The sequence below is a fragment of the Mustela nigripes genome, chromosome 7 (assembly GCF_022355385.1).
Source record: "Mustela nigripes isolate SB6536 chromosome 7, MUSNIG.SB6536, whole genome shotgun sequence".
In the NCBI taxonomy this organism is placed as follows: Eukaryota; Metazoa; Chordata; class Mammalia; order Carnivora; family Mustelidae; genus Mustela; species Mustela nigripes.
Window position 1 is genome coordinate 133,806,729 of NC_081563.1, and position 11,398 is coordinate 133,818,126.

The 11,398-nt window shown below is 39.3% G+C and overlaps 1 pseudogene; it reads right to left on the minus strand.

The window, feature by feature from the left end:
- Positions 1–6,936: 6,936 nt before the first annotated feature.
- Positions 6,937–11,398, minus strand: part of LOC132022457 (ragulator complex protein LAMTOR5-like) — a 16,056-nt pseudogene continuing 11,594 nt past the window's right edge.

The following is an 11,398-nucleotide window of genomic DNA, read 5'->3' on the forward strand; positions in this document are numbered from 1 at the left end:
AGATCACTAGTTCATGATTTTCAGCGGATGGACACAGAGGTATATTTGGAAGCATTGTCTCCAAAGTTGATTATGTAGAATCCATTTTCTCTCAGTCTCTGTTTCCATCTACATTATGATTTATTTAATTTCTTGCCACTTCTACATGCATAAGTTAGCTATCTGCTTATGCCTCTCCTCCCCTTCTCATCACTAAGCTGTATATGTCTGAAATAATCGTGATCACCAAAGTCACCCCTAAACATACTAAAAAACATAATAGAAATGCCAACTAGAGAAAGAGTAAATTGGCAATATGCAAGTTTGCTAAATCTAAAAGCTTAGAAATCTGGAATTTATCTTTGATTCTTCTCTCACACACTCAACATCAGGTCTATCAACAAGTCCTTTTAGATATACTCTTACATATATTCTGAATCCACCATCTTTTGTTCATCTACACCACCACCATTCTTGTTTAAGCCACCATGATCTCCACTGTGGACAACTACAGTTGTGTCCTCAGCCTGCTGTCCTCTTCTGTCCCTCTACAGTCCTTTCCCACACAGTTGTAAAACTAATCGTATGGTAATTTAAATTTGTGCAACTTTGCTGCATAAAATTCTTCATTGGTTTTTCATTTCCTTACACTCATTACACAACTCAAGCCTTTTGCTATGATCATAAAGCCTGCAAGATCTTGCTTCTACCTGGCTCTCACTCTCATTCCATACCATTTTTATTTGTTTTGTTTTGTTTTTATTATAAAATAAGTAGAAAAGTTGAAGAATAATACAAAAGGACACCCACCACATACTATTTATTCTTTGGGTCAGTCTGTTCAAACCATACTGGGCACTTTACTCTTCCGTGAATTTTTTGTATTCCTAACCATCTTACAGGCTTTGAATTTGTTATGATTTTCTTTGATTTTAAATATTTTCCTTATTCTTCTGTGGCTATCTCCATACCTCGCAGACCTTAGCTCTTCTAAGAGACAACTTCATTGACATCGGGCTAAAGTACTTTTCTCAACGCTAGTCACTTATCATGAATCGTGATTTATTTTCTTCCTAGTGATTACAAGGGTAACTTTCATGTTGTCTGCCATTGCCATAATATCTTAGGAGGTGAGGATATGCCCATCTCATTCCTATCTATAATCTTCAGTATCTAGAAGAGGGACCTCACCAGAGAGTGGGTGCTCAGTAAGTATGTGTTGTATATTTAAAATGAAATAATTAATAAAAGAACAGTAACCTGAGATAGATGGGCACTCCCCTATCCTTAACCCTGAGAGAATTTCTTTGGTGCCACTGGTTTTTTTTTTTTTTTCACCAAAGAAAATTAGACAAGGGATATTAGTAAGTCATTATCAAAAGAAAACAGAAAAGGCCAATAAACATTTAAAATATCAATTTTTGCCAAAACCAAAATAAATACCAAACTGAACTATATAAATTGTTTCCCCTTTCCCAGTTTTTTTTTTCCCCTCCCAGTTTTTTTGTTAAACTAGTACATTATAACCAATTGAACAAATGGACATGCTCATATGCTCTTGGTCAAAGTGCAAATTTTACAGCCCTTCTAGAAGGCAGTTTATATGTATCAAAAGCCTTAAAAATGTGCCTATCTTCAGCCTATTTACTTCACTTATAAGACTTCTTCCTAAAAAATTAAATGGACACATATTCAAAGACATAAGTCGAGCAAAACAAAAAGCAATTGAAAGTCTTCTTGCTAACTACTACAGATAAACACACCCCTAAAAAAAAAAAAAATCAATAAACACCAAAGATCAATAGTCATTGATTTTATCTCACTTAATTACTGTTTGCTTTTTCTGTTGCAAGACCCAAGCATTTCCCGGACTGGGGGCCATTTTCAACTCTTTCCACCACCACCACTCGCTTTTCTCAGATGACTCATTTAGTTGTTTCTCCCAACCAGAGTAACACTCTCCCCAGAATTGTACCACCACAAGCTTCTAGTAGACTTATCTGTGACACACAGAACAAGGACTATGGTTGTATATCTCCCACATTGAGATTAACCACGCTCTCACAAGGGGTCCCGGTATTGCCAAGATGGTATCTTTGTTCCTTTTCAAAGATGTGAATGCAGTCTCAGGCACACAACAGAAGTAGTGCCAATAAAGTCTCTTCTTGTCAGCCTCACAAACAGCCTCATTACTTGGTAACGGCAAACATGGTTTGAAGTGGCTGCTCCTGCCAAGCTGAAGTCTACGGATGCTGAGGTCGAGTGATTGAAAATTCCAGATTACAGGCAGAAGGGGATGAAGAGTTGTTTATAGCCCTTGCTCATCTGCTAAAAGCCTCTGGCCAGAAACAGTTCGCTGTTTGAAGGAAAGTAAATATCTTCCACAGCTGAAAATAAATGTGTTTTGAGGAAAATCTAGGCAGGACATGTGGCAGGGAGCATGGCTTGCAGGCCTGGGAAAGGCATGGGGAGTGATAACTAGCGGTTGTTCCTCAAACCAGGGAGGTCCTCCGCTGAGATCAGCCAAGGCCGGGAGCACTAAGATTGAGCTTTCCTCTCAACGTGAGATGGGGTTAGTTCTGTCATTGGAGAAACAAATCTCTCTTGGTTGAGTTTGCCTATAATTGGCAATTGTATCATATTTGATGTAGGGTTCTCTTTTCCCTGACTTTTTGAAAAGCTGGACCACACACCATTGGAACTGGTAGTTGCCAGGATTCTGGTCCAATATCCCGGGACATAATGCCTTTAGCAGGGTTACTGCAATCTCTGTCTTAGATTGTCTTCGATACCAGACTGTCCTTCAATCATAGCTTTAAGTAAGAATTAAAAATAGGAATAAATTTCCATTATTCCCTATATCTCTCAACATTGATATATACACACATATTCATTCAATTATTAAAAATTATGAATTGAACTCTTTCTGTGCACCAGACACATCTTAGGTCTTGGTTAGGCAAACTGTCTAGAGCAATTCAGTGGCCTGGTCCCTGCCATCGGCTGCCTCAAATTTCCACTGGGAAACTCACATAAGCCAATAATTATGATGTAATGTGATGAATCCAATAAGACAGATAGATATCAAGGATTGGAAAGCTTAGATGTTGGAGGGATTTATGGCCTTCAGTTTGGGAGAGGACTTCTTATGCTGGAAACTACAGAAGTTAAAGAAAACGAGATTTCCACGTCTAGGTTGGAGATGGAGGAATTAAACAAGGAATTTGTTTTCAAAATAAGCAGAAATATCATTAGAGATTAATAGCTCTAGGTGGAGTTGTGGGGCAGACCCTTTGAAGAATGTAATGAAATCTATAGACTTTCTCCCTCAAGAATATAATGCCCTTAAACAAACACACGAGTTCTTTAATGAAGCTCCAAAGAGATTATAGAAGGCTCTGCATCAGGGACAGGTTAATAATCTAGGACAACTTTAGTCTAAACTATTTACCTATAAAGCAGTGTTTCTCAATGTAAAGACTTTCTAACTGCATTAGAAAGTGTGAGCTATTTGCTCAAAATGCAGATTCCTAGGGGATCCACGTCAGATTTATTTTTATTTTTTATTTTTTTATTTTTTTAAGACTTTATTTATTTATTTGACAGACAGAGATCACAGGTAAGCAGAGAGGCAGGCAGAGAGAGAGAGAGGAGGAAGCAGGCTCCCTGCTGAGCAGAGAGCCCGATGCAGGGATCAATCCCAGAACCCTGAGACCACGACCTGAGCCGAAGGCAGAGGCTTTAACCCACTGAAGCACCCAGGAGCCCCCAGATCTAATTTGAAAGAGTTGCTCTAGTGTGGGGTCCAGGAGTCTGCTTCTTAGCAACCGTATTTGTATGATTCTGTGAAATGAAATCTTTTTTAAAAAAATTATTTTAATTAATTAACATACAATGTATTATTGGTTTCAGGGGTACAGGGGATTCATCAGTCTTATACAACGCTCAGTGCATCACATGCCCTCTTTAATGTCCATCCCCCAGTGACCCCCTCCCCCTTCCCTCCTCCCCGCCAGCTGCCCTCCGTTTGTTTCCTATGATTAAGAGTCTCTTATGGTTCCTCTCCCTCTCTGGTTTCATCTTGTTTTATTTTTTCCTCTCTTCCCCTGTGATCCTGTGTTTGTTCAATGAAATCTTAATTGCTCCTGGGAGACTCTGGTATATATACCCCACACTCCGGGGCATTTCCTGTTTATTTGGACTCACCCTTTTTTCTTTTTTTCTTTTTTTAAGATTTTATTTATTTATTTGATAGAGACAGTGAGAGAGGGAACACAAGCAGGGAGAGTGGGAGAGGGAGAGGCAGGCTTCCCGCTGAGCAGGGATCCTGATGTGGGGCTTGATCCCAGGATCCTGGGATCATGACCCGAGCTGAAGGCGGATGCTTAATGACTGAGCCACCCAGGCGCCCCAGACTCACCCTTTTAAAGAAGGGCTGTTACAGGCCTCTATCTGCTGGGAGACCTGAAGGACTTCTCTCACAGAAAACTGCAGAGTTTGAATACTCTGGTTCACACCCCTCCTGTGAGTTCCATAGAGTGAAGCCAAGCTTTAGATAACAAGCTCTGTTCATACCAACTTTGTTCCCCTGGGCTTGTCTTCTCTGCACAAGAACATAGCAAATTCTTGGACAGCTAGGTCCCTAGCTTCTATCTTGTATCCTTCAGACGCCAGAGCCCATGGTGTATGCCTCAGATGCATTTTTTGGTTATGGAATCAGTGTTCGTGCTTCCTCTTCCTTTGACCCAGCTGACCAGCCTCATTGTCATTGCATCAGGATCCTAATGGTTTTTGTCATCTTTTGCATTTTGTTTTAGGCTGCTCTTGTGCACGCCCGCGTCTGTAGCATCCGGTCTATTTTATTGAAAAATGTGTTGTTGGATTTACCCTCAGCTCTGCCTCTTCCTCCCCAACCCTTCCAAAGAAAGCCCTTTGTGTTGAGCAAACAGACTCTAATCTCCACATCTTCCTCTGAGCTCCAACAGGGCTGCCAGGTGAGCATCCCGGCACCAACCTGGAACATCTGTTCGAGTGGTCCAGAGCTGCGGGTAGTGATTGTATGTGCAGTTCTGTTGTCTGATGGGCCCTAAGTCCAGCATGCTCAGGGAGGAAGCCAGGAGCACAAATGTTTGCCTTGCCGGCTGGAAGTCCTAAAAGCAGCTGCCTGCTGATTGATGATAACTTGCATAATGACACTGAGTGTTCACATGCTGCCAGGCATGAGTGAGACCCCGCGAGCTCCCCTGTGCAAGCCCTTGCCGGTTGGCCAAATCCTTATCTTCCAGCATGCAGGCAACAAAACCAGCAAGAGCCAGAAGGTATCTGATCCAAAGATGCCCTTGACAAGCCCAGTAGCTTTAACACAAGGAGGGGGTGGAGGGTATGGGGGGACTTGATGCTTTCCACTTGCAATTTTACTAAGAATACTACGTACAAGGGACTCGAAGCAGACATGACACCTATGTACTGGAATGTCAGGATAGGATACATTAGTATTTTTATGTTTTATGGATAAAATCGACATCTATTATGGAGCTCATAGAATTGACTTCAAGAAACATTTCTTTTTTTTAAGATTTTTTTAAAATGTGTTTCTTTGACAGAGAGAGATCACAATCAGGCAGGCAAAGAGAGAGAGAGAGAGAGAGAGAGGAGGAAGCAGACTCCCCGCTGAGCAGGGATCCCAATGTGGGACTCCATCCCAGGACCCTGAGATCATGACCTGAGCTGAAGGTAGAGGCTTTAACCCACTGAGCCACCCAGGCGCCCCTCAAGAAACATTTCTTAAAAAAAAAAAAAAAAAAAAAAAAATTCCTCTTCTAGTGAGACCAGATTTTAAGAAAGCTACAATACGTTTATTAACTTTCTAGAGAATTTTCTTCACTGCTGTGACAAAAATGTGATCTGTGAAATTAAGATGACCTACCAAAGTGGTTAAAAATGGCACTATAAAATGGAAGATTAGCAATAGGCAATAATTTGCATTAATATTTCTCAAGTCACTCTATTTCATCCATTTTCATTGCCACTGGTTTAGTTAAAAACCTTACCACTTCTGTTGTGATTTATTCTACTGGGTCCTAAATGGTTGCCTTGCCTGCTGTCTTACCCCACTATCTGCCCTTGACCACATGGCCGAGAGATTTCCCCAGGTCACAGGGGGGCAGATGACTCCCATGAACTCTAGTTGCCTTCGGAGGGAAGTGTCCCAACTGTGTTATAGACTAGAGGTTCTGTCATAAATTGCCCCTTCTCTCCAAATGCAGATAAACCTACTCAGCAAAGGGGCTATGAGTTTGCACATGTCTGCTTCTCCATGGACGGAGAACATGTCATTCTTTATCCCTACATTGCTGGGAACTGCCTTTCACATCGGTAGGCCACTGCACTTACCATGTTGAGTCTGCTCTTAGTCTTAAAAGATGCTATCTGGGGCTATTAAAAAAAATTGTCAAAGAAGCATGAGAAACTGGTGGAGATTATTAAAGCACATCATCTTACTAGAGTCTCTGAGGTATCCTCTTATAAAAAGGAAGCAGACTGGCTAGTTTAACCAATTATTTCCCAAACATAGGTGAACTCAGAATACTTGTTTTGTTTTTGTTTTTTTTTTTTTTTTTTTAGAAGAGCCTCTCAATTAACGTGTTTCATAGGTCAACAATCTGGAAAATTTACTTTACTTTTCTCCCTCCAACCAGATTCATTGAACATAATCAAATTCTGTGTACAAAGTGACCTGAGCCTGCTGCTTCAAAACAGGAGCCTTTCTTACTAATATTTTAATAAGTCAGTCCGTTGAGTGTCAAAAAGCAACTTACTTTATAATTAATAGAAAAGTACCCAATGCACACTAGATAAATGGCTTCACTTCTGGAAATTTCATAGTTCTCTACAAGATAATTAGTACAGGTAGGATCAACCCCCTATGACAGGCTGCTGGAGAAATGATGTGAGCTATCAAGAGGCCACTTTGTGCACTGGCACTGTGATGCCATCATATTTCTGGTTGCTGTTATCTGATTCTACAGATACCACAGGAAAGTCCGTGGGGTCTGGGGTTAGTTCATCAGCTTGCTGGGCTAGAGCAGGTACCCCCCCAGTGTGCTTCACTTGATGGGGCCCCACAACAACCCAGATTAGGTCCCTGTGAATCTGTGTGCAGGACACCAACAATAGATGGGTTCTTCATCATGTCCTCCAAATGCTGCTTCAAGGTCACCTCTATCCTGCTCACTATTCGCCCAGCCCCAGATCCCACAGTGCATCATGTCCTTCTCCACCCCAGGCCTGGAGTGCATCTCACTCACTCACTCACATGGAAAATTCAGATTACTTTAAGCAAATGGAGAAGATTTCGTAGCTCAAATAATTCACCAGCACAGTGGTGATGATATTCTCAGTTATCCCTCAGTGGTTCTCAACAGAGGATGGTTTTGCCCCTCTTCATCCCACTCCTCGGGAGAACTTTGACAATGTCAGATGACATCCTTGTCACAACTGCAGAAAAGTGGGTGCTTCTGGCATCTAGTGCTGTGTAGATGTTACCACAAGAGAGTCCCCTTCCCCAATGGGGAAATACTTGGTCCAAAATGTCAGCTGTTCCAGAATTTTAAAACTCTGATTATAATTAGGTCTAAACTCTCAAAGTCATTAGGAGTTCTTTGGTATTCCTCTCGCATGTCTTTGGTCAAAGCTGGATTTTATTTTTGAATAGTGGGAAACCTGGCTGCTGTCTACATGAGATCAACTTATATCTAGTTCTATGACCTAATAGAAGAAAAGTCTTCCTCGCCAGTTTCAGTGAGAAAAATACCAGCAAGTTCATTTGATTGGTCCAAGTTTGACCATGTGATCATTACAAACTCAATCCCTGTAGATGTTACAACGATCCTGGCTTAGACCATGTACTGGTCTTTGGGGTGAGGGGAGCAAAACTGTATCAGACAAATGCAACATTTATCATGCTTGGAATTCCCTCTCTTATTTTAAAATAGAAACAATAATTTATCTCAATAAATATTGTGAGGCTTATTTTTAATGCATGTAAAAAGTGTGACAGAACATTTGAAAAATGGGACATGTTTAATGGTAGATATTATGATTGGCAGATATACTTTTGAAATATTTTTATTGTGATAATAACACTTAACATGAGATCTACCCTCTTAACACGTTTTTAAGCACACGATAAAGTATTGTTACTATAGGCACAACGTTGTATAGCAGATCTCGAGAATTTATTCATCTTGTGTGACTGAGATTTGATGTCCTTTGAACAGCAACTCCCCACTTCACTCTTCCCTTAACTCTGGTAACCGCCATTTTATTCTCTGTTTCTAAAAGCATGACTATTTTATTTTATTTTTTATAAGGTTTTATTTATTTATTTGACAAAGAGAGAGAGAGACAGCAAGAGAGGGAACACAAGCAGTGGAAGTGGGAGAGAGAGAAGCAGGCTTCTTGCTGAGCAGGGAACCTGAAGCTGGGCTCGATCCCACGACTCTGGGATCATGACCTGAGCCAGAAGCAGATATTAAACGACTCAGCCCTCCAGACCCCTCTATAGCATAACTTTTTAAAGACCTCATATAAGTAGACTCATATAGCATTTGTTTTTCTCTATCTGGCTTATTTCACTTAGCAAAATATCTTCCAAGTTCCTCCTTCTTATCATGGTTTCCTTTGTTTTTAATACTGAATAATATTTTACTTGTGTATATACCACATTTTCTTCATCTGTTTATCTGCCAATGAACATTAGGTTGTGTCTGTATCTTGGCTATCCTGAATAACAGCTGCAATGATCATCAGAGTGCATAGGTTTCTTCTAGATCCTGATTTCAGGGTATTTTGGGTATATGCCCAAAACAGGATTACTGGATCATATGCTAATTCTATTTTTTAATTTTGGGGGGCACGTCCACACAGTTTTCCACAGTGGCTATGCCAGTTTGCATTCCGAGCAATAGTGCACAGGGGTTCTAAATTTTCCACATCCTCACCAACAGGAGTTGTGTTTGATTTGGTTTTGTTTTGCTTTGAAAAGTCCCATTCTAACATAAGTGAAATAACCTCTTGTTGTGGCTTTGATCAGCACTTCTCCAGTGATTAGTTACACAGAGCATCTTTTCATATACCTGTTAGCCATTTCTATTTCTCCTTTGGTGAAATATCTATTTAAACTCTTTGCCCATTTTTTAAGGGTTATTTAATTTTTTTGCTCTTGAGTTGTAGGAGTTTCCTTACATGTTTTGGATATTAATCCTTTATCTAATATATGGTTTGCAAATATCTTCTCTCATTCTGCAGGTTCCCTTTTCATTCTGTTGATTGTTTCCTTTGCTGCACAGACACTTTTCAGTTTAATCAAATCCCACTTGTCTAATTTTGCTTTTGCTGCTTGTGTTTTGGTGTCATATTGATTGGTAGATATTTAATGATTATGCCAATTAAAAGATAAGAAAACAATATAGTCAATCTCTGCTATAAAAAAAAGTATAGTATGCAGTCCAGAAATCATAAAACCCATTGTTTTTACCTTATTTTGATTTTGTTTTTCAAATATCCTTTCAAATTGCTTTACATTTGCCTGCTAACAGAAGTATACCACAAGCTGATAAAATGTATCTGGTAGCTGTGGTCTCAGGAGTCCATTTAAAGTTGTGAAATATACACAGTTTGAATGTTTGGTGTCAAGGCTGCATTTAAATCCTCAGACCAATTAAGTCTAATTATTGAGTGAATAGTAATACTTTCCTTCAACAATGTGAAGGTTAAATTAAAATTCATTTTCAAATTAGAAGGTAACACCTACTAACTGTCAGTCAGTCAAGTATTTATTGGAGGACTTGGTTAAAAAAAAAATAGAGATTAAAAATACTAACGAAGTGAGGCTTTTCTTTTAATGTGAGCATTAAACTTAGATAATGCAAAAACCTTGCTTTTTTAACACAGGACCATGGCAAGCCTAAAACAGACCCTTTGGAAACTTATAAACATAGCCCAGTAAAAGTTTCAGGCATAGGCAAATCGGAGGTAACTTATGGACTTGGAATCCCAGGAACATCCCATCAGCTATTGTGGAATAACATTAAATCTCACTATTCTTGCTAGCTATATTAAAAATACATAATATTTCTCTTGTTTGACATGAGCTTTTGTGGGGAGCTACAAAACATAAACATAGATAAACACCTGGCTTCAGAGATTTGCACAGGAGAAAAAGAACCTTATAACGGCAGTCAACAAAGAAAACCATTTTATTGGGTATAAAAATTACTGAGTTCAATATACACGGGGAACAGTGGATGAGTCATGTTCCAAGCTTCCATCCACTGTCCTATAGAAATACTGTACTGAGCTCAAATTTTGCTCACTGGGGAATAGATGAAGCGAAAGGAGCCATGAAGTATGGCCAATATTAACCACTTCCTGATGATCACTCAATAGGGAATAGGCTCAGTTTTATACTCTATTATATTTTTTAATGAAGTCATTCAACAAATTATAAAGCATGATGCAGCAGTACTGAGGCTTCTACCACCCCACCTCATTACCCACAGGGATAAAATCACCTTATGTTGTCCTCTCCAGTAACACCCTCTCCTTGTCCTTGCCCTTGACTCAACATAGTGTTTCCAAGATTTATTAATCTTAATATATGTAGCTTTAATTCAAACAACCTGTGACTTTTTTTTTAAAGAAAGAGAGTCATTAATATCTCTGTACCAGCTGTCTGGATACAAGTCTGTGCTAAGCCATTCGACTTTTGTCTAGTTTATTATAAACTTACAATAAGCTTGAGAAATTGATCTTATCTTTCCTATTTTTTGTCCTTACACATTTGGAAAAAAAGAGTTTTATAGAATATAAACAACTTGCTTAGTTCATACGACATCACACCAAGCAACATATCAAGTTGAGAGGTTATTTGGGAGGATAAATATATGCTGTTCTTTTAGTTATAAAATGGACCAAATAAATATTTCTAGTTTTCTAGGAAACGATAGAAATGATCTCACATAGGAGATATTAAGATAATATTATCTATTAGGTATCTAATTAGATATCTAAGATTAGACATTAGATAGTACTAGGAATTTCTGTTTCACACACTGAAGTTTTCAGGTTTAAAGAATCAGAAAGAATCTATTGTTTTATGTTTCATCTAAGAACTCCATCATATTTGATACACAAAGTAAAGTGGAAAACAGAGGGTATTATTTGACTATTCTACTCTATGAAATATGTGAATTGGTTGTTTACATGTAAGTTCATGATCCTGTATATTCGAACCCATAATGAAGGGGCATCATTCACCATTTAAAAATCTGCTTTATTTGGGCACCTGAGTGGCTCGGTGGGTTAAGCCTCTGCCTTCGGCTCAGGTCATGATCTCAGGGTCCTGGGATCGAGCCCC